This window comes from Triticum aestivum, chromosome 3D (assembly GCF_018294505.1).
Source record: "Triticum aestivum cultivar Chinese Spring chromosome 3D, IWGSC CS RefSeq v2.1, whole genome shotgun sequence".
NCBI lineage: Eukaryota > Viridiplantae > Streptophyta > Magnoliopsida > Poales > Poaceae > Triticum > Triticum aestivum.
In genome coordinates, this window is record NC_057802.1 from 549177310 (window position 1) to 549204303 (window position 26994).

Sequence of the window (26994 nt, forward strand, 5' to 3'; positions counted from 1 at the left end):
TGAAGATATTTGACGCACATACATCCATGGTGAGAGTGGTCACTTGCCCCGATCACCCTTAACAACATTGAATCAATTGTTTGTCGCGTGTCTTGCTACCCGGGTGTTATTCGTTGTTCTTGATAAGCAGGTGATGCTTATTGTGGCTTTTTAGACCAGGGGCGTGCAGAGAGAACTTCCAGCAAGATGATATTTTCTCTTGTTCAGTGCCTTGCAATATGACAACTTTTTTAGGGATATTAAAGTGTATTTACCTTCCTAAGAATTTGTTTGCATCTATGTGCCCACCTTTTTCACGTGTGATGGTTTGCATATGCTATTCATGTTTCAGAATTTTCCGGGGCGGCAACTAGCCACTGATCTGTTTGGTCAGCTTTACTAAATGAACATGTTTTTCACTAATGGCAAGTTTTTCCTCATATCAAGATGCACATATCCTAAATTACACTCCGTAACTTTAGTGAACAGTCATGAATTTTTAGCATGAAAAATTCTATGACTATGCTATGTATAAAGGATTTGAATGTGTTTTACCTTTCTTTGCGCTCTTTAAGATTTCGAGGAAGTTGAGGCGAGGAGAGGTGTGGATTAAGTGATTTTTGAGGGGAGTTATGGTGTTCATGAACTTTTCTTGGGTAGTGCTATTTTGTTAGGAAAATTCACGCGATGCAGCGGGTGAGGTAAAGCTATTCCACGACAACTCACCACGTTCCGGTTGGGTTGGGGGGGGGGGGGGATCTCGCGTCGCTTTGGTGAAAAAGACATGCACTAGCGGGGAGGTAAATGTGCATGTCCCATCTAGCGCTTGCATGTGTCCGATCGCTCGTTCGGACCCCACCTCGCGCACACCATACTTTCACACTGAAGACCTATAGCGCGTATGCTCGTGCGCTATCCACGCCCTTTTAAGAATTAATGTTTCAAAATGGTATTCATCCCGCAAGTTAATGAGTTATAAAAATACAGTGCATATATGTCAGCCTTGATTTAAGTATGTATTTCAAGAATATATATGCAATGCATCTATCATCTATGTATCATTGCATTCGTGCATGATGACCATGTACTGTCAATTAATTGTGAGGTCACTACTGCTAAATAGTATATTGGTCAAGATTCTCTGATCACACGATTAGGTTTAGTTATTAGTTCATAAAGACAGACATACCTGTCACCCAAAAGAGACATGATTCTTTCATTTTCTTTAGCAGGGGGGAAAGAGATACGATTCAATCACAACAATGACAGCTCAAAGAATGTGAGGTCCAATCATTAGGGAAGATTACGTCCTATGATGATCGACGGCTTTGCTTATATGTTTATGCTTGTCGTTGATTACCCCTTTGTGTCACTGACAGTGGGCTTTGTGGTTCTATTTTGGCAGACCGTTTGCAGCAGCCAGCTTGTAGGCATGAAGTTGGTGACACCTAGCATCCAGATAGTAAAGAAGATGCTTGGGTTTGGGGCCCAAAGGTGGCACACATCAACTATTGAGACTGAGAAAAGAGAAGGGGTTTTTGTTTTTGGGGGGTGGGGGAGTTGTTACAGATTCCATGTGTTAAGCATCGAACATATGTATATGATCTAGCAGAAAAGTTTTGGCTTTCATGGGATGAGACGCTGAGATTGAGCGTTGGCATCCTGTAACAAAAACTTTTCACTGAATATAAGGAATAAATACGAAGAAAACTAAAATGTCACTTTTCAGTGTATGTAATTATTTTTCGAGGGGACATTGCCACTGTATGTGCTATGTAGAAACTGCTGATTTTTCCCATGGACAAACCTACAGAAAAAAAGAAATTATTTTTGTAGAACTAATAAAAAAATTGTTGACAGTGGGATTTGTAGCCACGCCCTTTCGGACCAGAACCTTAATCTGGCGCCTTAGACCAACTCGGCCATATCAACTCGACTTATTTTTGCAGCTAAATCTTTATTAATCAGAACACCTATTGTTTTGGCTGTTGGAAAGCTGCTTGTTCTTACCATCATGAACAATAATGATCGCACAGATGGAACTCAATAGCGGAGCTGATTTAATGGTGAGCGGGTCTAACTGAAAACGAAGCCATGCTCAACAAGCTACTTATTAGTACAGCAGCAGAGGGCTCTGCTCTACACACCTGGCGCTGGGCCTGGCCAGGCATCCATCCATCCATGTGCTGATGCACTGCCCTGCGACTACATTATTGGCCCAGGTTGACTACTCGCAGCGGAGACCTTGGTCACAGCTGGTAACCTAAGGCCAACTCCACCGCGCGACCTCAAACGGACGTTCGGTTTAGCCGGATTTTGTCCCTTTAGGACGCCGATGGGTTTGGCCGTGTCCGCGTTTATCCGATGGGTCGTGGGTGCGCCTAACGCGCGGCCGCACCCCATATGTTCGGGGTGGACGTGAATAAAAAAATATAAAAACTAGAATGAAATGACTAAAAAATAAATAAACGTATTTAAAAAACATAAAACATATATAGGGGTCACGGCCACAAAACGGCCCAGTTTCTCAGTCCACTTAAATGGCCCAGTTTAATAATTAACATAAAAAATAAAAAACGCCTCCCGCGCGCTCCTGTCGTGCCCGTCAATGCCGTGGCCGTCGCCGTCTTCACTGGCCGCAGGTGTCGTCGTCGTCGCTGACGAGGTCGACGTAGGCCGGCGGCGTCCAGAGGTGAGCCGGCGGTGCGTGGTAGACGGGGGCGGCGGGCTGGATGGCGGGAGGTGCCTGCACCACCTCCTCCCGTGGCGACGGCTCCCGCTCCGGTGACCGCGGCGGCGTGGGGCACCAGTTCACGCCCACGGCGTCGGCCATCTCCGGGGCCGTGCACGACCAGCCCCACCCCTGGCCCCCCAGGGCCGGGTGGAACGCGGCCACCGGCGGCTCCTCCACCACCTCCTCCTTCGCCACCATCTCCAGCTGGGGGATGGCGACCTCGCTGGCGGCGGAGCGGGCCAGCATCTCCTCGAGGCCCTCCCACTGGAACTCATCGTGCGTGCGCACGGAGTCCTCCATGACGCGTGCAACGAGATGGGCCTCCTCCTCCTCCGTCATGCGAGGAGGTGGTGGTGGCGATGGAGATGGCGAAGGTGACGGCGTGGGCGTGACGCCGCGCACCCGCCTACTCCCGCGCTCCTGGGGAACAGGCGCTGCGCGCTCCCGACGTGGCCGCCGCAGCCCCGTCGACGTGCCGGCGAAGAACGACGCGCGCCTGATGTCGTGCTCGTCACGAAACCAGGTGTCCCAGAGCCCGGAGTCGGGGCGTACCTGGGGTCGTAGAAGAGGTCGTCGGGGAGGAGGCGGCGGCGGCGCTCGATCTCCTCGTCACGCGCACGGCCGCTCGTCGGGACCGGCGGGATCGGGACCCGGTCGGCGGAGAGATGCCAGTTATTGGGGAGATGGACGTCGCTCCAGGGGAGCGGCGTCCTCGTATCCCAATAACGGCGGCACACCGACGCGCGGATGTAATGCCGGTCGCGCTCGCCGGCAGACGTGGGCGCGATGGAGAACGCGGGCGACGCGGGGGCCCGGCGTGGTGGCGATGGCGACGCGGGCTCCTCCTTCTTCACCGAGCCGCGGCGGCGTCCCGACGAGGAGCCAGCCTCGCGGTCGTGCTTGCCTTTGCGGCCGTAGTTCCATAACCCCATGGCTGCGGCCAGCCGGCCGGCGAGTTCTTGGCTAGGGTTTGGGACTGACGCTGTCGGGTTTCGAGGAGGCCGCGGGGTGGCGTGGGGCAGTGTGGACGACGACCGGTCCACGGTTCCCACTTAAAGAAGGACGACGACCTTTCGATGTGCGGATGACAGGTGGGGCCGCCCGCTCGTGTGCATTGATGTGGGCAGGTGGGAGGTAGGTGGCCGCCTGCCACGCGGCCCCGACGCGGACGAGGCGCGCGTCCGTTTGGTATCCGCCGCGACCCAAACCCGGCGCAAGTTTGCGCTCGAAATGGGTCGGCCCGGACACAAAACGGACAAGATGGGTCCGGGCCGTTGCGCGCTGGGCCGCCTCGTTTGTCCCTTTTACCCCAAACGGACGGGGCCGGACAGGATGGGGTCGCGCGGTGGAGTTGGCCTAAGAGCAACTCTAGCAGACCCCGCAAAACGCCCCGGCCCGCAAAATAACCGCCAAATTGCGGGTCGAGGCCAGAAAATCTGCACGACCAGACCCCGCATCCCGCACGGGCCCGCAAATATTTCTGCGGGGCGCGGCAAATCTTCTCCCCCAACCTCTATCTTCACGGGCTGTGAGGCCGACCCGAGCTCAACCCCTATCCGGCGCGAGATTTGGCGGGAGGGACATTTCCGCGCGCCCCGCACCCTCCGCCACCATTGCCCCCCTCCCCCCCTCCGCAAGCTCCGGCTGCTCCTCCCCGGCCGTCCCTCGCCGCCATGGACGACCCCATGCTCTCCCCTGTCACCGTCGAGGTCGCGCATGCCCCTTCCCCTCGGGCGGATCTCGTCGCCGGCCATGTTGGCCCCGCCGGCGTCGCCCAAGCACACGCCGCGCCTACCCGCAAGTGGCACGGCAACGTGGTTGTGCAGGGCGGGAATCCGGCTGCCCCCGCCGCGATGGCCCGCGCTCCGGGCGCCAATGCCGCAGTGCGATCCCGGCCGGCGGCGGAGAAGGCCGGCAAGGCCGCGGGCACAAAGCGGAGAAGGTTCCGACTTCAAGGAAGCCATCTTCTTCAACATCTCACTCCATCCCCCCGCAAGGAGGTGCTCCGGCGATGCCGTTCAACGGTGCCGCTCCCCCCGCGAGCGAGGTGTTCGAGGAAATGGCCGGAAGGTATATCTCTTCGGTCTTCGGCGATTCTCTTTCATTTTTCGGCATTGTTCTCGATAGCCCGTGACTTGTTATCGTTCGCTATAGCGGTGGTTCGAACAATGCAACAACCGAGTTCGTGAACTTGTTGGACACGAACGCGGTTGACATTGATCAAGCCCCTTTCGAACCATTTGACTACAATGAAACGGAGGGAGCGTGGACGATCATGGTTGTGCGGACGAGTTGGAGGAGACCGAAGCGGAAGCGTTTGAGCAATCACAAGCAAAAACTGGGAAAAACCAAAGATCGAAGAACTACACGATCTTGAAAGATCAAGCTTTGATCAAAGCATGAAGTGCGGTGTCTCTTGATGCATGCACGGGTACTTCTCAAACCGCTAAGAGATATTGGCAAAGGATCGAAGATCAATACTTCCGCATTATGAAAAACTATCCCAATAGGACTCCACGCACATTTCGGTCGCTTCAAGGTCGTTGGGAGAACATCAAGCCTAGGTGCAGCCGTTGGGCAGCTTGCTTGGAGCAAGTACGCAATGCACCTCCAAGTGGCACCGTGGAGCCCGACTATGTGAGTTTGCTTTGCCTTTGTTCAAGTTGTGCATCATCATAATGTATCATGAGAAATGATTGCATCACTTTGTTCACATTGTGTAGGACAAGATTGCTCAACATAGATACAAGGACATGGAAGCTTCGGAAGGCAGATTCTTCAAATTAGAGGATTGTTGGGAGTTGCTCCAAAAGTGCGAGAAGTGGAAGTTGATCGACAAAGAATCCCCACCAAAGAGAGGCTCACTTACAAACATGGATGAAGATGAGGATGATGATGGCCCAAGAAATTTGCACAAGCACGATGGCGACAAGAAGACTAAAGAGAAGATAAAGAGAGAGCAAGAAGCATCGAGCTTGAGGGAGAAGATTGATGCCATGGTGCAATCAAACGAGTTGATGTTGTTGAAGTCGTTGGAGATCAAGAAAGAGTTGGCCGAGAAGAAGGCAAAAGAGAAGCAAGAAAAATGGCAAATGCTCAAGGAAGAGGGGCTGCGCAAAGCTGTCATTGAGAAGAGAAAAGCACGCGCCTCTGAAAACAAATCAATGTCATTGTTGCTCGCTGAAGAGAACAAGATCATGTCAATGAACCGCAATGACATGGACGACATCATCAAAACATGGCATGATATGGCAAGGAGAGAGATCTTGAAGAGGAGAATGGTCGCCTCGTCCGGTCCGTCTGCCAGTTCCGGTGATGTTTTCTCTGCTCCATATGGTGGCAATGTGGATGATTTCGGTGCGGGAGTTGGAACAAGCGACGGAGGTGGCTACGGTGGCGCCAATGAACTTCAAGATGGACTCCATGGCGCGGAGTGAAGATCGACCCCCAAGATGATGTCGGACATGGGCGCATACCTCTTGCATGCCCTCTTTTGCGTAATGAACTTCGCTTTTATTTACGCGCAAACTGTTTATGTCATTTGAATTTGAACTTGTTTGTGAAACCGTATGACAAATTTCAGATTTGCAGTTTTTCTGTTTGCGGGTCGTTGCGCTGGTGCCCGAGCAAAACCCGCATAGCCGACCCGTAAAAAAGCATATTCCGCGAATATACTTTTTTACGGGTCCGTTGGGGGGTCTCCGTCTGTGTCAGCCCGCGCCGGCCTACAAAAGCAGTTTTGCGCGAACTGCAAACGAGTTTTGCGGCCGGCGTTTTGCGGTTATTAGAGCAACCCTAGCAGACCCCGAATGTGATGTGAGGCACAGAATCAAAACAAAATACTCCAGACAGACAGATAATCTTGGACAGCAACGCTTCTCGATCGGTTCTCAGTGCCTGCACCAGACCAAACCAATGGCGCCCACAGGACAGGAGCACAGCCGGCGCATTCATGGGCGGCCGCAGCAGCCAGCACGACGACCCTGCCCCGTCTAGCCTAGCTAGCTAGCTTGTTCTCCCGCCGGCCAGCTGAGCTCCAGAATTCCCGGGTCCGGCTTACTGAACGATCCCAATCAATGCACAGCACTACAGTCAAGCGGTGCATGCATCCATACACAAGACCGGCCACGTCAATGTATACCATGAATCTATCGGCCGATTATGTTATCTTCCCCGCCTGTTCTTTCCGAAAATGGCTGGTCCTCTCCCTCCCTCCATCCATGTGCTGCTTGCCGCGCCCGCGCAGAGCACGCATTGCATCTGCCTCATGCATGGCACAAGGCAGCATTATCGCTGCACACACTAGAACAGTCAAACGGTGCATGCATCCATAGTTCCATACACATGGATTGGCTGGCCATGTCAATGTGCGTAGGACGGTAGGAGTACCACCGTCTACTGCTACATGAAGGCATGCATGCAGCCGATAAGGCTATCTTCCACACCTGCTCTTTCCGAACACGGTCATCTCATCTCCCTCCGCATGTGGTCGCCGCGGAGAGATCGCACCTGTAATACTACATCTGGCTGCTACGTGACTTGGACGACGGTGGGAAAAATGATTGTACACTCAAGTTGCTTCACAAGTTCAGATCCAGACTAATCATCGACCACAAGGAACCTGCCAGCTTGTCGTGCGCCTCCCTGCTCAGCATTATTCCCCTATCACGTTCACGACCAGGAGGCACTTGCTATCATCATGTTTATTTGTTGACAAAAGTTAGGCCCCTCCCAATGCTCCACCTTATACGGGTGCTAAGCATGCCATGTAGACGAAAAATCTGATGTGGCAAGGCAATTAAGAGGAGAGAGGTTTGGTGACCCCAGAAAGAACCAATGCCAAGCGCGTGAACCTAGGCAAAACATTTAAATGAAGCAAACTCACCAATGCATGAGAGAGTTTAGTAGCTAAATCATTAAATGAAGGAAGCTTAGCTACAAGAAGCTAAGCACCTATGCATTGGGGAGTTTGATTGCTAAGCTATTTAATATGCTTAGCATTCCATCTAAATACCGGTCCATTAGGAGCAGCGTTACAGAGCACTGGATGGGCCTTCCATTCCATCAATGTGATGCTTCGATGATCTTTGACCACCTGGCCTGAGTCAGCCATCGTCTGGAACATCGCTCCTCATTAACATTACACTGGCGGCTCCCACCGTGCCACTCACATACCACCTAAACAGATACTAGATCACAAAGGCATCGTCAGATAAATATTTTCTTTTGAATGTTGGCAGGTGAGCTACCAAATTCATTGATCACAAGACGCATTACAAGAACCCTTCAAGGAGGAAAGCACAACAAAAGGCTAGTGCACAAAGAAAAGAAAGAAAACAATCGGCACCACCACAAACCCAAGCTCCACCAACAAGCTATGAACAACATCGAAAACCATCGCTGTGCCTCCAAGGTGATGCCTCCAAGAAGGGAGTGAAGTCGAGAACAACACCGTCACCCGATCTGGCCTAGCCAAATCTTAGGTTTTCACCCGGAGACCACAAGCCATGAGGTATGAAGAGCAAAACGAACTTCACGGCGGCACCTCCAAGGAGGAAGACAACGTCCGTAGACGCCGTTACCGTCGGCATTGACCAGATCAGTGCAGGATTTTCATCCGAAGCCGAGTCTTCCACCAACAATCATAGATCCGAGTCCTGCCAGCGCCACCGGGCAGAAAAGGGTCATGCACAAACTATCAGGAACAGACTTGTCACCGCCACACGCAGAACTCGGCGAACACGAGCCAACCTGGCTGGGCCGTCCCGCCGCACGCAGGCCTGGGCGAGCCAAAGCCAGATCCGGCCATTCTCGGCCTTCGTGCGCGGAACTGGGCGAGAATCCGCACCACAGCGCACAGAAAGAGTTGAGTTAGAGCCGGAGCTGGCCGGTCAGCACCGCCGCGCGCCAGACTGGACGGACACCAATCCGGATTGACAGCCTCGCACCGCCGCGCGCAAGGACAGGGCCAGGCGAACCGGATCTGGTGTGCCCGAAGCCTCGTCTGCACCACAGACTCTGTACGACGCCGCTACTCCAAGGAGATGGACGTGGACACGCTTGAGGTAGGGCCCACCAGCATCCGCCGAATCCACCCCACCGCCGCCACCAGCGCGCCCCGGGCAGCGAGATCCGGCCACGGACAGACCAGATCGGGCTCGGCCGCGACAGACCCGCCCCTCCTCAGGGCGCACGAACGCGCCAGATCCGCGCAGGACCTGCTCCGACCTCCCGCAACGCGTCCCCGCGCCCGCACTTGCGCGGCGCGCCTAGGCTCGCGTCGCCGCGCCCGCTCCGGCCAGCAGCGCCCGCCGCGCCCACTGACGCCAGCTCGCCGCTCGCCCCGCAGTCACCGCGCTCCCTGAGCTCCCCGCAGAAGCCGCGCTCGCCGGCGCCTGCTCGCCACGCCCGCCAGCTCCCGCCAGCGCCTGCTCGCCGCGCCCCCACGCGCGCTTGCGACGCCTGCTAGCCGCGCCCCCATGCCTCTCCTTGGCCGAGTAACACCCCGCTGCCCTGACCTTGCGAGAGGGGAAAATAGGGAGGCCCCGCCGCCACCGACGCTGCACGGGCTTTGCCCGGCGGCGCTTGCCTGCGGCGGCGAGGGGAGGGGGAGATCTGGGAGGGGGTTGGGGTGGCGGCTAGGGTTTCGCCCGGGTCGCCCGCGGGGGGACGACACGAGCGACGCTCTGGTTCCGGAGAGTGTTCTCCTCCGTCCGCCGATTTGCAGAATTCTTCGTCAGATAAATATCAGAGTGATATCCTAGCTTGACGATCCACACCATCACTTTCTACTCTTCTTCAACGTACAAAGTACAAGCTACAAAAGCAAATCACAGGTGCTTTAACAAGATGCAGATACAATTCAGCACCTCTCAGTTCTCATGTCAGTTTGGACTTCATTAATTTAGCCAGGCGCTGCTTATCATGCGTCTCTGCTAAAACTTCTCATGTCAACAAAGTGCTACTCCCTTCGTCTCAAAATAAGTGTCTTGAGCTTAGTACAAATTTGTACTAGAGCTAGTACAAAGTTGAGACACTAATTTTGGGACGGAGGGAGTAGTTAGTAGACACATACGAGTCTCGAGTAATCACCATCTTCACTTGTAGCTGGGAGAAAAACCAGGGGAAAGAATAATAGTCACCTCACAAGCTTATCTCAGACAACTTCCCAGTTGTAGCTTGTTCCACAATCAGAACCTTCCTCAGCTGAAATATGTTCCCTTCTCAACCAGGCATGCATGCCAGTCTTTTTAACCCAGCCAGGACATCAACGACCTTTTTTACCAGCAGGCTTTAGAATTAGATGACCATCTCCACAATCAAATCATCAGATGAACGATCATCAGTTCATAGTTGCTTCACTTGTGGAGCATGCAGAGAGTAACCGGACATACATGGACACTAGTTCGATTACAAATCATGCATGTTCACCACACCTAAATTTAGGACACAGGCCCACGACTCGACTGCCTATTTGACAACTTGTTACATTCACCACTTCTCGACAAAGTTTATCCAGGGGTGTGATGAATAGAAATAAACCTAGAACCCATCAGGCAAAGGCGACCAGATCACCTTCACTGAGATTAATGCAAAATCAGTCTTAATCGTTCGAGCACTAGACCCGTGGTTGCCAGCATTGAAGAAACAATCGTGTTCAGCACAACTGGATGGCCCCGTGCCAACCTTGAACTTGAAGTGTATCCAAGAATCTATCACCACAGCAACGACAGACCTTTTTAAGTTCCGTGTCTCACTAATGGCACCATCGAAGAGCCGAATTTCTTCATTCAACCCACTGGTAAAACAACCGAGAAACAGATTGAAATTGCTTTGCACTTCTGATATGGTAACTTCTACAGTTGCCTCAACTGCATTTTCAATATTTGAAAAAGTTATGTCAACTGCGCCACAATCACCATGGATGCGTCTCGTGAACACACTACGGTTCCGCATGCCCATGTGGCCTAGAACTGATACACCATCGATCAGTTGTAGATCATGTTATTTTATTGTGTTCCAAATCCCATACAAGTGTTGTACTACAGATGGAGTCCTACCGGACTACGACATGCCAACCGTGCTAGACGTAGCATGACTACAACTCTGTTTCGTGTCCACCAAGAAAGAGAGTTATTTGCCCCTTTATATAGTACCAGCTAGTCATAGAATAGATGAGAGAGATCCACCAGATTAGCACGTAGAGAGTTTGTCCTCTCGTGTAATGTAATACTCCTCCCAATTATATTGATTGCGCCTTCGTGCGTCCGTGGTTTTCTCCCGCAAGGGTTTCCACGTAAAAATCCGTGTCTCTCTGTCCCGTTTATTTCTCGTTATTATCTAACAAGTGGTATCAGAGCTGAGGTTCGAGATACGAGTTTGAGACGAGAGAATTAGGGTTGCGGTCCGCCGCCGCCGCAATCGCCGAGACCGACGAGGATTCAATCTACGCGTCACTGAGCAATCGGGTCGACGAGGTTAACTTTTTTCGAAGGCTGCTGTGCGCTGGCGATACGTCAAGTCGCAGGTTCCATCGAGATCGACGGGAACCGTTCGTACGCGCGCAGATCACGCGAGCGGCTTCGCTGCAACTCCATCGTTCTGGCACGGTCCGCCTAGCTACCGCTGGTGCTTACCAAAGCAACCGGCTTCAAGTCTCGAGATTCAGGCCACGTTGTGCTGGTGTGCTGCTGCTACTTCGCATCAACCAAACAATGTACAGTACAATACTATTACTACTCTGGATAAGGCTACTGCTAGTGCTCCTGTTCATCACTTGAAGGCTACAGTGCACGTTCATTATTGTGCAGTATACCCCGTTGCTCCCGTAAACACAACCAGGTGCTATTTATCCTGTTTTTCGTCTCCTCCGCATATTAATTCTGTCAAGAATTTTTCTATCGGCTTGTACTACTTTGTGAACACATATTTAATCTACTCATGGCATCCATGAAGTACGATGTTCCGCTGCTGAATCGTGACACAAGGTTTACCCTATGGCAAGTCGAGATGCGAGCGTTGTTGGCGCAAGCCAATTATCAGGATGCACTCAGTTTTTCTTCAAGGTGGAGTTTTGAGGATTATGGCCCGTCGGGATAATGGGTGCAATTTGCTGCAGTTATTTGAAGAACACAATTCAGTTATCAAGAAAAAAAAGGGTATGGAGGAGGTAATTATTAAGCCTGTTGGTAGCCAGCATATACACTATTCTCTCCATAGTGTTTTGCTGTTATGCATGTGAAGGTTTTGTTTGATATTCATGTTCGTGATGAGAATCAATTAAGGTGCAAGAAGGAGATTGATTTGTTTCTGCTAGATACTACAACATTTAGCGCTGTTAAGTTTCAAGTGCAATTCAGTTGTCTTTGCTCTTTCAAGAGGGGTCTATTGCAGAGTTGAAACTCCGTTGCATGTTAAGATGGTTCCTTCACCCGACAGCTGTTCTACAAGGACAGTTTATGACCATGTCATGGATTTTTCATTAACCACTACAAGTCGGCAGTTTTTTGGGTGCACGCGATGCCATCCGTACCATATGCTCTTGCATGAGTATTTTTGCCGAGGTTTGTGCTTTCTGTTTTGAAGCACGTTCAGATTTCATGAGATGAGTTCTTCACAATGCGATGTGCACCAAGATGTTGCACTATGAGCTATGCGCTCGTTCAGGCACCACAGGAGATATGATGACTTATGTCATTTGATGATTGATCAATTTCAGTTTCTGAGGTCAGTGGCACAGACTCAGACTTTTATTGGGAGACCAAGTTTTGTTAGTCTGCATTGTTGATAGTTGTGCTGTTTTCTGGACGACCTACCGACTAATTTGCTCAATATGACTTCATGAGAAGTTCATTAGTCCTATGGACGTTTCCAGGCGCAAGGTTTACTTGTGATGACTTTAATTGAGGAGTTGATGCTATCTATGATTATTGTAAGGGATTTGTCTCAAGGTGGAGTGTTATTTTATTGTGTTCCAAATCCCATACAAGTGTTGTACTACAGATGGAGTCCTACCGGACTACGGCATGCCAACCGTGCTAGACGTAGCATGACTACAACTCTGTTTCGTGTCCACCAAGAAAGAGAGTTATTTGCCCCTCTATATAGTACCAGCTAGTCATAGAATAGATGAGAGAGATCCACCAGATTAGCACGTAGAGGGTTTGTCCTCTCGTGTAATGTAATACTCCCAATTATAGTGATTGCGCCTTCGTGCGTCCGTGGTTTTCTCCCTCAAGGGTTTCCACGTAAAAATCCGTGTCTCTCTGTCTCGTTTATTTCTCGTTATTATCTAACAGATCATGCTTTTCTCGTTCAGTAGTCTTGATCCTCATGTCGTATTCCATTAAAATATCATCCAGGAAATTAATGCCTCTCTTGGGGCCAGCCATGTTGATGAGAGAGCCCTACAAAGTTTTTTTTTTGGAACGAAGACGCTGGAAGCGTCCGGCTTTAAATTAATAAAGCCACAAGGCACTATTCATACATAGTTTTAAGACAGAAATAAAAGACGATAAGCAGTTCCACACGGCCATCATGCCACAAACATAAGGTTTAGGAGCACGCAGGCTCAATATTACAACCATGAAACCAACCAGCCTCACTAGGCCTCGCCATCAAAAGGCTAACCAAAAGCATCTCATCCGAGCGACGGTTCTTGTCTTGCCAAAGTCTGAGTCGTCTTGATATCATGGCCTCCGTCATGCGCTCAGCATCTTGCCAAAGTTATTATTATTCAGTAGCTCTTTCTTATAAAAGTAAGAAGCATCCTAAACACTTCCCTTATGATGTTTATCTTGCAACAATATTTACATAAAAAAGGGATATTTTACAGCTGATGAACAAGCTCTTCATTTTTATGCATTGGAACAGATTAATCACAGATGAAGTGGTTGTAGCACGTGAGCGAAGACGCCCACACCCGACGTATACGAAAATTGCAGTAGTGTATGCAACACATATATCAGGTATGTATCATTGCATTCGTGCATGATGACCATGTATTGTGAGGTCACTACTGCTAAATAGTTTATTGGTGAAGATTCTGATCACACGATTAGGATTAGTTAGTTGATAAAGACAGACATACTTGTCATCCAAAAGAGACCGGATTCTTTCATTTTCTTTAGCGGGGGGGAAAGAGATACGATTCAATCATAACAATGACAGCTCAAAGAATGTGAGGTCCAATCATTAGGGAAGATTACGTCCTATGATGATCGATGGCTTTGCTTATATGTTTATGCTTATCGTTGATTATCCCTCTGTGACACAGGGAGTGTGCTTTGTGGTCCTATTTTGGCAGACCGTTTGCCAGCAACCAGCTATTTTCGTCTGTAGAACTACTGAGACTGAGTAAAGAGAAGGGAGTTTTTTTTTGGGTTTGGGGGGGGGGGCAGTTGTTAGAGATTCCATGTGTTAAGCATCGAACATGTGTATATGATCTAGCAGAAAAGTTTTGGCTTGCTCATGGGATGAGAAATGCTGAGATTGAGACTTGGCATCCTGTAAAAAAAACATTTCACCGAATATAAGGAATAAATACGAAGAAAACTAAAATGTCACTTGTCTCTGTATGTATTTTTTTTAGGGGACACTTGTCACTGTATGTGCTATGTACAAACTGCTGATTTCTCTCATGGACACCCGACGTATACGAAAATTGCAGTAGTGTATGCAACACATATATCAGGTATGTATCATTGCATTCGTGCATGATGACCATGTATTGTGAGGTCACTACTGCTAAATAGTTTATTGGTGAAGATTCTGATCACACGATTAGGATTAGTTAGTTGATAAAGACAGACATACTTGTCATCCAAAAGAGACCGGATTCTTTCATTTTCTTTAGCGGGGGGGAAAGAGATACGATTCAATCATAACAATGACAGCTCAAAGAATGTGAGGTCCAATCATTAGGGAAGATTACGTCCTATGATGATCGATGGCTTTGCTTATATGTTTATGCTTATCGTTGATTATCCCTCTGTGACACAGGGAGTGTGCTTTGTGGTCCTATTTTGGCAGACCGTTTGCAGCAACCAGCTATTTTCGTCTGTAGAACTACTGAGACTGAGTAAAGAGAAGGGAGTTTTTTTTTGGGTTTGGGGGGGGGGGGGGGGCAGTTGTTAGAGATTCCATGTGTTAAGCATCGAACATGTGTATATGATCTAGCAGAAAAGTTTTGGCTTGCTCATGGGATGAGAAATGCTGAGATTGAGACTTGGCATCCTGTAAAAAAAACATTTCACCGAATATAAGGAATAAATACGAAGAAAACTAAAATGTCACTTGTCTCTGTATGTATTTTTTTTAGGGGACACTTGTCACTGTATGTGCTATGTACAAACTGCTGATTTCTCTCATGGACACCCGACGTATACGAAAATTGCAGTAGTGTATGCAACACATATATCAGGTATGTATCATTGCATTCGTGCATGATGACCATGTATTGTGAGGTCACTACTGCTAAATAGTTTATTGGTGAAGATTCTGATCACACGATTAGGATTAGTTAGTTGATAAAGACAGACATACTTGTCATCCAAAAGAGACCGGATTCTTTCATTTTCTTTAGCGGGGGGGAAAGAGATACGATTCAATCATAACAATGACAGCTCAAAGAATGTGAGGTCCAATCATTAGGGAAGATTACGTCCTATGATGATCGATGGCTTTGCTTATATGTTTATGCTTATCGTTGATTATCCCTCTGTGACACAGGGAGTGTGCTTTGTGGTCCTATTTTGGCAGACCGTTTGCAGCAACCAGCTATTTTCGTCTGTAGAACTACTGAGACTGAGTAAAGAGAAGGGAGTTTTTTTTTGGGTTTGGGGGGGGGGGGGGGGGGGGGGGGCAGTTGTTAGAGATTCCATGTGTTAAGCATCGAACATGTGTATATGATCTAGCAGAAAAGTTTTGGCTTGCTCATGGGATGAGAAATGCTGAGATTGAGACTTGGCATCCTGTAAAAAAAACATTTCACCGAATATAAGGAATAAATACGAAGAAAACTAAAATGTCACTTGTCTCTGTATGTATTTTTTTTAGGGGACACTTGTCACTGTATGTGCTATGTACAAACTGCTGATTTCTCTCATGGACAAACCTACAGAAAAAAATTGTTTTTGTATAGAACTAGAAAAATATAAAGAAATTGTTGACAGTGGGATTTGAACCCATGCCCTTTCGTAGCAGAACCTTAATCTGCCGCCTTAGACCAACTCGGCCACGCCAACTTGATGGTTGGACACATTAGAGCTAGTTAATTCATAACAGAACCACCGTGTGTTTGGCTGTTGGAAAGCTGCTTGTTACAGCAGAAGAGGGCTCTGCTCTACTACACACCTGGCGCTGGGCCTGCCCAGACAGACATCCATCCATGTGCTGATGCACTGCCCTGCGACTACATTATTGGCCCAGGTTGACTACTCGCAGCCGCAGCATGGTCGTCTCGGCAGAGACCACGGTCACAGCTGGTAACCGCCAAAGAAATCAGTGCGTCCGACATAAAAAAATCCGCAAAGCAGCGCATGTGAGGCACACAGAATCAGAAACAAGATACTACGTATACTAGAGAGACAGATATCTTGGACAGCAACGCTTCTCGATCGGTTCTCAGTGCCTGCACCAGACCAAACCAATGGCGCCCACATGACAGGAGCACAGCCGGCCGGCGCATTCATGGGCGGCAGCAGCAGCCAGCACGACGACCCTGCCTGCCCCGTCTAGCCTAGCTAGCTAGCTTGTTCTCCCGCCCGCCAGCTGAGCTCCAGAATTCCCGGGTCCGGCTGACTGAACGATCCCAATCAACGCACAGCACTACAGTCAAGCGGTGCATGCATCCATACACAAGACCAGCCACGTCAATGTATACCATGAATCTATCGGCCGATTATGTTATCTTCCCCGCCTGTTCTTTCCGAAAATGGTTTGGTCCTCTCCCTCCATCCATGTGCTGCTTGCCCCGCAGAGAACGCGCGCAGCATTATCGTTGCACACTACAGTTAAACGGTGCATGCATCCATAGTTCGATACACGAAATTGCTTTAGACACGACACTGCACGCACGATCTGCGAACGATGCATCCTCCCTAACAGCGATTCATGCATGCACGCTAGCATTTGATGCTGCCAAGTAGGATCGTGCAGGCGTCGGCCGTAAATTTGTCGTCCGTGTAGCAGCGCTTTTCGATACGCATGGCTGGCCATATCAATGTACGTCGTAGGACTAGGCATGCATGTAGCTGATAAGGTTATCTTATCTTTCACACCTGTTCGTTCTGAATACGCATTACAAAAAAAATACATTTCCGTGATGATACGTGTTAGTCACAGTAGGTCGCGTTTTTTGTCATGCATGTACATACATGACAAATTTATGACAGAATCAAGATAGTCATACCTGTGCTGTCGTAGAAGTGTTCCATGACATTACCAAAATTATCATCACGGAAGTGTCCACTTCCATGACGATAAATCGCGCGTCACAGAAGTGATTTCGTCAAGGGTGACCGACACGTGGCATCCACCGTAACGGAACGCCGTTAAGCTATTGGGTCGGGTTTTGGATCCGATAACCCGTTAACAGCCCCGATCAATGGAGATTTCCACGTGTAAAATCATCATTGGCTGGAGGAAACACGTGTCGGCTCATCGTTGGGACAGATGTCATCCACTCATTGGACAGAAGGCGCCTATGATACGTCGACACGTGGCACGGCCCTACAGAGGCCCATTCCTGTGAAATGGCCGGCCCGTTTGACTTGGTCAAAAGGTGGCGGGCCGGCCCATGGAAAGCCTGTTAACGGCCTGTTCGCATATAGCCCATTTACACCCCGCTAACCCAAGGCCCGTTACGCCCTATCCGAATTAGGCCCAGTAGCGTCATCTGGGCCATCCAATATGATTCCAGCCCGTTTTCACTTCTGGCCCATGTATGGCCCATGACGTCTTTCGGCCCATATGAGGCCCTATGTAACTCTTGGCCTATTAACGGCCCGTGGTGAAACTGGCCCGTAATGAAGAGTGTATCACTTTACACCCATTAACGGCCCGTGGTGAAACTGACCCGTAATGAACAGGGTATCACTTTATACCCATTAACGGCCCGTTATTCCGTTGGGCCGTTTCCAGCCCATGTTATCTTTCGGCCTTCTCAGAGCCCATTTATTCTTGGGCTCATTTCCAGCATTCGTTTACTTACGGCCCGTTACTGTCATTTTCTGCTTGTGGGCCAAATTCAGCCCGTGGTTACAGTCGGCCCGTTTGTGGTCCGTTAATACGTTGGGCCGTTTTCATGGCGTCATCAAATATGGCCTATTAACGATGGCCCGTTATGGTCGGCCCATGAACAGACGATTCCAACTCTAGCCCGTTTACGGCCATAACGCGGTCTGTTTGGCCCATGTTTGGCCAATCGATCATACGGCCCGTATAAGGCCCATTGATGATACGGCCCGCAGAAGGCCCATTGTTTCTACGGCCCGTAGAAGGCCCATTGTTTCTACGGCCCGTAGAGGGCCCACTGTTTCTACGGCCAGTAGGAGGCCCAGTGTCATACAGTAAATATTAGCCCATGGTTATTGTGGCCTAGTTTTAAAAAATAGGTTATTGCAGCCACTAGCTAACCGCGGAAAAAGAACTGCAATTACTACAAGCAAACAAATAAACAAGACAACAAGGAAATAAATAAGCAAGCAACTAATGCTAGGCTATCACGGCTATTACACATATTACATCCACTGGGCATCAAAGTTCGCCACCAGTGCAAATATAGGGAACAAAGCAGCATATCATATACACTGGTTGTCAAAGTTGGCGGCCAGCGCAAATAAACGCTGCAGCAAAACAAATCCAGAACTGAAACCACTTCAGAAGATCTCAAGAAACAATATCCTGGGTACCCATAATGCTGGCAAGATGCTTAGCAAGCTTATTAACTTTCTCTTGTTTGGCGCTTAAATCCTCCAGCGCTTGCTGTTGCACCAGAAAATATGCATCTGAATTCTGCAGGGACTTCCTCAGTCCTTCAGCTTCCTGTCGCAGCACATCTATTCGATGTCTTTCAACTTGAAGTTGAGATTCAAGAAGACGAACTGATTCAGGCAGCGAGTTCGAAGAGCTTGTGCCAGCAGTAGTGGCCAGTAACTCGAACACTACATCAAGACATGACTTTTGGGTTCCCTCACTGTCGTCAAGATAGTTTTTATCAGCTTTCTTGGAGACCAACAGGGATGTCTCACTATCTTGAACCTTATCTGCATTACTTCATTTACCATTGGATAACGCGGTACTGTTCTCCAATATTTTGTCCGCATTCTAAAAGAGAAACAAGCAGACACATCACATGTTTACCATGTTGTATATGGAACTCATTTTGGTAAATGAGTTCAGTAGTAAAGTGGACAGGATAACAGCATGAAACAAACATATATCTATGTACCATGGTCACTTTATGGTCTATATCATTCTAGTTTTTGTTGCCAAATCAAGATAGAGACACAGTTCAAATAATATTTGTTCAAGACAAAGCAGAATAGACAGAATATAAGTGTGGGTAACTATAGAGCAATAACAACACTTGTAATGTGCATGACATCAGAACATAGCTGTTTATTCAATTGAAACTGAAATCAACATAGAGCAGGTTACAACAGCAAACCAGTTAAAGAAACAGGTTTAAAACATACCTGTTGCGCCATTGGAGTTTCAACTCCATCCTTCAAATTTGAAAATAGTTGGTATGAGTAAATACAGTAATGCAAGAGCAAAGGAGTATGAACCATAGCTACAGAACCTGACCTGAGAACAAATCTTCTTCTCCTTTAAGCGTTGAGTTGGGATTCGGAGTGGTGGTCCTCGTGCTTTGGGCACTGCAGTTCCCTTACTAACTGATCGTGTTTGGGTGCTCTGTTGTGGAGATGGTGTTGTGTCAACTGGAACTGGGTTACTATCTGCCGGGGTTGGGGTTAGAAGGGGTGTAGCTGGTTCTCTGTCCAACCGGATAGGGGTACAATCTGCGAGAGTCTGGGTTATGTGTGGTGGATCTGGTCCTTGGGCAAGTACAACCGTGGTTCTATCTGCATCAACTGGTAGCACTATCTTTTCTGAAGACCGTGTTGTTACTCCCTTAGATACTGCCATCACGCTCTCCAATTCAAATGGCTGATAAACAAGAAAAGTAATTGAAAGTATAGACATTGTATGATAGACAGGTGCAATGGATAGTGGGGAATAAAAGAGGGCATGAAATAATTCATATTTATGTTGTCTAACCAAACAGGATAGCATGACACAATTTCACATATATGATGGCTAACTAAACAGGATAGCATGACACAATTTCACATTATGATGGCTAACTAAAAAAGATGGAAAGACATAGTTCAAAATATGAGACTATGTAAACAGGATGACATGACATAACTATATAATGTGTTTATTAAATAGGTTGGCATGCCATAATTCACATACATTCACGGATAGAATGCCATAATTCAAAATATGATGACTGTAAACACTAAACAGGATGAGATGATATAACTATATGATGTCTTTATTAAATGGGTTGCCATGCCATAATTCAGATAGATGATGTGTATGTACTATGTAAACATGATGGCATGATATAATTCAAATATATGATTTATATAGTAAGCAAGTAAGCAGATGACAATCCATATATGATGTAAAAACTAAGCAATGCAAGACAACATGCATGACATGGGTAATATAACCTGCCAAGTTTGAGCATAGACCTCAGGGGGGAAATAGGACTGGTCATCAGTCTCTGAATCCTCCTCTGAGGAGCTATCCGTAACCAGCGAGATATGCGCTTCGTCAGATAGCATAGTCTGCTCTGAAGACCTTGTTTTCACTCCAGAATTTGCCATCGCCGTGTCAAATGGCTGATGCACACGAAGAGCAGTTAAATATACTAACATTGTTGACAAATGTAATATGTAACGAAAAAAAGGATGGCCTGATATAATTTACATATAAGATGACTGGCTAAGTAGGATGGCATTGCAAAATTCCCATATATGATGCCTGGCTAAACAAGATGGCGTTGCATAATTCACATAAACGATGAATAAACTAAACAGATGGCATTCACACAAAGGATGTCTAAACTAAGCAGATGACATATTTGATGTATAAAATAAGCAATGCAAGACACCATATGCATGATATAACCAACATCAGCATGCCAAGTTAGAGCGAAGACCTCAGGGGGTAAATTGGGGTTGTCTTCTCGTTCTGAATCCCCCTCAGAATAGATATCTTCCTCTCGATTACAATCCGAAATGCGTGGAGGGGGGGGGGCTGCCTTTGCGCCTACCATGGAGCGACGTCTGCATGAAATTTTATTGCCACGCAAGGCTCGTCTCTTTTGCTCTACATGTTCAGTTCCATTGTTTACAATAACTGTCATGCATAGGAATAAAACATAGTGAGATGATGTAAGGAGTGCATGCAGAAATCCAGAGTGATGGTAGCAACCTGTGGATAGACCCAAAACCAATAATAGCAGGCAGATAATGGCTTCTTTACTGTTTGTTTCCCACCCAACATGAAACTCATAGTAGACACTGGAGATTAACCAGATAGTAGATAGATACTATTGATAGCGGCCCCGATATGTACCCCACAACCATTTAAAAACTCAAGTTTGACCATTAGTTTGGAGCTGACTCAGAGTCTAATCGGTGAACAGGACGATAAAGTAGCATGTAATATTAAGCGATGCATAACGTAAGCAGACACGAAAGAGTGTGACCTCTCTTGCGGACCCGTGTAGTCCTCGAGGTCATCTGCTCGGTTGATGATGGTAATGCAGTTCTCATGGCTGCCAGCGGCAGGGAAGAAGATCTGAGGCGGCGAAAGACAGTCTGGAGGCCGGATCCCTACTGTGCTGGACCCTTCTGTCGTTGCAGCAGCTGAGCTGGGGTGGACGACGGCGCAGCAGGAGCGGGACAAACCATGCAAGGTTTTCTTTGACAACTATCTGTAAGAGAAATAATTCTGTAAGGGCTCGTTTGAATTGGAGGATTCCAACAATGCAGAGATAGGAAATAGACAGGAATAGGATAGGAATGCACGTGCAAAACAGAGAATTTAAAAACACAGGATTTCTGCCAATCTGGGTGTTTGATTCACAACAATTGGAAGATCACAGGATGCAAAGAAGCATGGTGAGATTAAGTCAAACCACAAGAAAATGTACGGTTATAATGTTATTATGCTACTATCTCTTAGTCTTGTGCTTCATGAATAGGAATTTGAAAAGGAGGACAAGTGAAAATTAAAATTCCTACTTTTTTCTTTCAAGGAGACACTAAAGGAACAAATCCGTGTGCTCAGTGGACAATATATATAACATATAGAGTAAAAAAGAGATGCAACAAGTGTACAACCTCTTTGGCGAAGCCATGTCGATCTCAGCGTGATTGGGTTGGCCGGTGAGGATGCTCCGGCTGACTTTGCTGTCGGAGGAGGGGAAGAAGATGTTAGGCGTCTGGAGATGGAGCCCGAGGTACTGCTCCGCTGTGATGGAGGGTTTCGTCATTGGAGCAGCTCCGGTGAGTTGTACGACGCCGAGGCTGAAGCAGGACAAGAGAGACAACGAACAACGTTAACCTGAGTGGAATTCTAATAGCATCTCCAATACATGACGTAAAATACATAACCACAAAGTGCTAGATGTAAAATACATCAGCCGCTCATCTCTGAACTTAGCTGTCGAAACTGAACTTAACTGTCGAAACTGAACTTAACTGTCGACACTGAATTTTGCTGTCAAAATTGAACGCACTAGCAAGGTGAGGCTACACGTCGGTCGACTGACTTTTTCATCTCTGGTCAGTCGATTTTGCAGCCGTTGGATACGAAATCAAGGGCCTGCGGTTCATCTTCAACCTCCACCCCCTGAGCCGCCAGCCACCACCGGCCAAACAGCAGCCCCCTGCCCCCCGCGGCCGGCGGTGCGCCGCCCCGCCCGCCCCAAAAACACTCCCCACCACCGGTCTGCCGCCGCCTCGGCCACCCCTCTAGGCCCCCCGTGCCGAGCTTTTTCTCCGGTGATCCCCACGCCACCGCCCCGCCAACGCCCCGCCACCGCCGGCGACCACCGCCCCCATCCTGAACCCTAAGATAGATAGTGGGGTACCTCTCCGGCGAGCCCCCCTCCCCGCTGCGGCTGGTTCTTCCTTCACCCTGGCGAGCCCCCCCCACCCCCTGAAAATCGACTGACCCAAAAGTCGATTCAGTCGACTGAAGTGTAGCTAAATCGGAGCAGCATCGCAAGCAAGAGCAAGAGCGAGAGCAGCAGCGCGAGCAATAGCAAGAGCAAGAGCAGACCAAGCAGGGGACCGAGAGCAAGAGCAGAGCAGCAGCGCGAGCGAGAGCTAAAGCAGCAGCAGCTCCTACTGATGTGGACGTCGCCGCCGAGGGAGCGACGCCGTGGAGGAAGTGGCCGGCGACGCCGCCGTGGATGAAGCCGCGCCGTGTCAGCTCGGGACCGAGCGCCGGCAGCACCGTGAGATCGAATCAAGAAGAAAATGCGGCGATTAGTGTACAACCTCTTTGGTGGCGCCGATTAGGCCGCAGCTTCATCCGAGGAAACGGTGATGATGATGCTCTTCCGGTGGTGCAGGTGAAGACGGCGGTGTGGGAATGGAGGTGGCGCGAAAGACGAGGGGAACGTCGGGACAGCTCCTTGGAGGTGGAGGACGGGGTGGCTGAACCGGCGAGACGATGAGATCGACGACGGATCCTCATCCGGTACGGTGGATGAGGGACGTCAAGGTGCTGCTGTGGACGACGTCGTCGGGGAAGAGGCTCCGGCTGGGTGGCGGACGGAGCAGGGTGTGGGGTTTCGTCGCGGGTTTTCGCGGCCTCGGTGTACGAATGGGTGGGCGGATGGGATGGCAGTGGGGAACCATGGCTTAGAGATGCGCTTGTCCGAAATGTGGGGTAAGTTACGAAAGTACCCCCACCGATTTGAGGCGGTTCTTTCGGTTCAAGGGTACCACGGGCATTTCGCGTGTCGGGATTTCACAGGAGGTGGGAGTTTTCGCGCGCGTTATAATTTCGGAATAGCAAGGCGTGGGTTGAGATGGAGGGAGTTGTCGGAGCACAACGAGACAAAGATATATCTTAAATATTTCGGGCTAACAAGGCGCGGGTTGAAATTTCCGGACAAGCCTAACGTGTACTGTACCAAATCAATGCGCACTACAAATGTCATTCAAAACTTTGAATTCATGTTATGTTCAATTAAAATATTTCACTACGTGTATAATGCATGCAACCTACTACTCAAATGAACGTTTTAGTGCATTCCAAACGTATATACTACCGCTTCAATATGAACTAAATTTGAATTCGTTTCTCTATTTGAATAAGATCTACAGTAATGATTGTTGTGAAGTCAAAGTATTTGAATTCGTTTCTCTGTTTTAATAAGATCTACAATCATCATTATTGTCAAGTTAAACCATCGTTTGTGTATTATCTTGACAGCACACCACATGATTAGTCTCGAGTTACATATGAACTATGTGTACTATATGAACTCGAACTAGATTTTTGAATCCACTTTATTTTGATTTCAAATCACATTACATTTCTAGCTCTAGCTAGATCTTCATAATCTAAACCATGTCTCATATGTATAATGTGTTTATCACATTATGTATGGTGCCCCGCCCCCTACGCCTACAAGTATTTAGATGTGAGTTGCAAACACCACACATTACCACAAATTCAAATAAAATGTGAGAATGTTTGATATATAGTATTGTTTAGATTGTTTGATATTTAGTTGTAAGCTGCAAACGCCACACATTATCACAAATTCAAATAAAATGTGAGATTGTTTGATGTATAGTATGGTTTAGATTGTTCGGCATTTAGCTGTGAGTTGCAAACGCCATGCATTATCACATTATGGTATAACATGTGCACAGCACGTGTATCACTGCTATATTCATGCATGCAATGTTTAAAACACTATGATCTCCTATTCAAATATATGAATCCACTTTCATATCAAATTATGATCTTTGTTAGTCTCTTACACCCACACAATCCTCTAACCTTTGTAGCTACCACTAACTTTCTCTCGTGCATGCACACGCCCTCCTCGCCCTCCCCCTCCCTCAGCATTCTATCCACCGGGCACATTCGTTTTTTTCTTTAGGTCGTTCTCCCAGAGTCTCCACAACTCCTTTCCGACACACACCGATCGATAAACCTCTCCAGCGATGCCTGCCTACAACATACACACACACCTTCAATCTCCTCCTTTATGCGTCCTTGCCTCGTGTCTCTCATACAGTCAGATACACGTATAAACTCTCGCCCCTCTTTTCATCGATCTCACAACCGCACACTCCTCCCCCTATCTAGCTAGTAGTTGGGCCTCTCGCACCACCTCCTAGCTCCATTCTCTCTGTCTATCCATCTCGCTGGGCCTTATTTGCCTCTAACAAATGGACGTACACCGACCGATCTCTCGCTATGCATATAGCTAGCTAGGTCCTTATAACTCATTTTTACCCACACGCCAATCGATCTACCTCATTAGTTGTGTCTCTCCCTTCCTCTGACAAACAACAATTGATCTACCGATCTAGTTAGGTTTTCTTACCAAACACATGGTTCCCCTTCATCATCCATGGATGCGTCCCGACAGATCTATCACGCACAGGCACACACAGAAACACATCCCCACTCTTATTGATAACATTGCAGTTCCACCCTCAGTTTGTCTAGTAGGACTCTCCCACCATCTTCGAGAAGCAACTCCATCACCCATCCAGCACTCTACCCCTCTCCCTCCCTCTCCCTCCCTCTCTCTCTCCTCTCTCTCTCTCTGTCCCATCATATTTCCCGTCCTTCAGTTATGTATGGATGTCGACCGATCTCCCTCAAGACATAGCTGGGTCTCTCCTTATCAACACATATACGAGTCGTTCTACCTCTATAGTTAGGCCTCTGCCTACCCCTCCCCCACCCCACACACACCGATACATCGAGCGCTCTAGTCATGTCTCCCTGCCACACACAAACTTGACATGTGCCCTCTAACGTTCCGGTAGGCCAGTCGCCCTATATCTTTGACTTGCACACACACACCATTTCGATGGCTCTCTTCATCGATCTCGCACCCACCCACTTGATCCTCTCTTCGACTCTATAGATAGCTATGACCCCTCCCTCTCTTCTCGTGGATTGCCCGACCCTCTATGTATGATATGGATAGGCCTCCATTTCACACACATTGCATGCAAAAAATTTGTTTGAGATGTCATCGACACATATTCCCACAAATAATTCACGAAATCAACCCCCACCCCAGCCCCACCCCAAAACAAAAAACACTCACGAACGCGGTTTGTATCTCTCACACACACCCACGTAGGTGGGGGACGTGCACGAAGAGAAGAGGTGCATGCACGGCGCACGTACAACCGTCTCTTTCCCAACCACACCCGCACGGGTACACGGTGGAGCTCATTTCTGTACGAAAAAGGCAGCCCATGTGGTAATTTGGCATGTGTACTGGTTGTCCACTTGGTGGAGGGAGGATCGTCTACCACGGGTGAACAAACAAATTGTGACTTGACGTGTTATGTTAAAAAAAGAGGCAAACCATGTGGGGCCTACCTTAGAGGCAAGGCTCTATACACTGGAGTACTTTTGATGTGTCCCGTCAACTCGCAGAACAAGGAGAAGCTTGCTTAGTACGCCGTCTCCCCCGCCCACGGGCGCGTTGGCTCACAGGATGAGGTGAAGCTTACTCCGCCTTACGCCCGCTCCCTCGCCCATGCGCGCGGTGGCTCACAGGACGAGGAGAAAAATTTACTACTCCCTCCGTTTACTCCTCGTCCCTACTACCTTGGTTATAGAGATTATATCATATTGTTTGGAATATATATGTCCTTTAGTAGATTTCAATATAAACTACTAGTACATACTCCAAACACTGATGTATATAGACGTATTTTAGAGTGTAGGTTCACTCATTTTGCTCCGTATGTAGCACTCTCCCTCGCCCCTCGACCCTCGCCCATGTGGTGGACGTGCAGCAATTCATTCGGTCTCATATAGCCAGAACGATATATACTGCACTACGATTATTGCTCGACTTCCCGAAGAGGCGAAGAGCCAATCGCTAGGTTAATATTTTGGAGATGCCAAGCGCAAGGTTATAGGAGAACGAGTAGTAGGTGCCGCGTCATTTATAAATAAAGTTTTTTTTTCTACAG

At 48.4% G+C, this 26994-nt stretch overlaps 1 non-coding gene across 1 annotated transcript; it reads right to left on the bottom strand.

Moving 5' to 3' along the window:
• Positions 1–15876: 15876 nt before the first annotated feature.
• TRNAL-AAG (transfer RNA leucine (anticodon AAG)) lies at positions 15877–15957 on the bottom strand. Its single transcript has one exon. It is a non-coding gene; the product is annotated as a tRNA-Leu (tRNA).
• Between the last annotated feature and the right edge of the window lie 11037 nt (positions 15958–26994).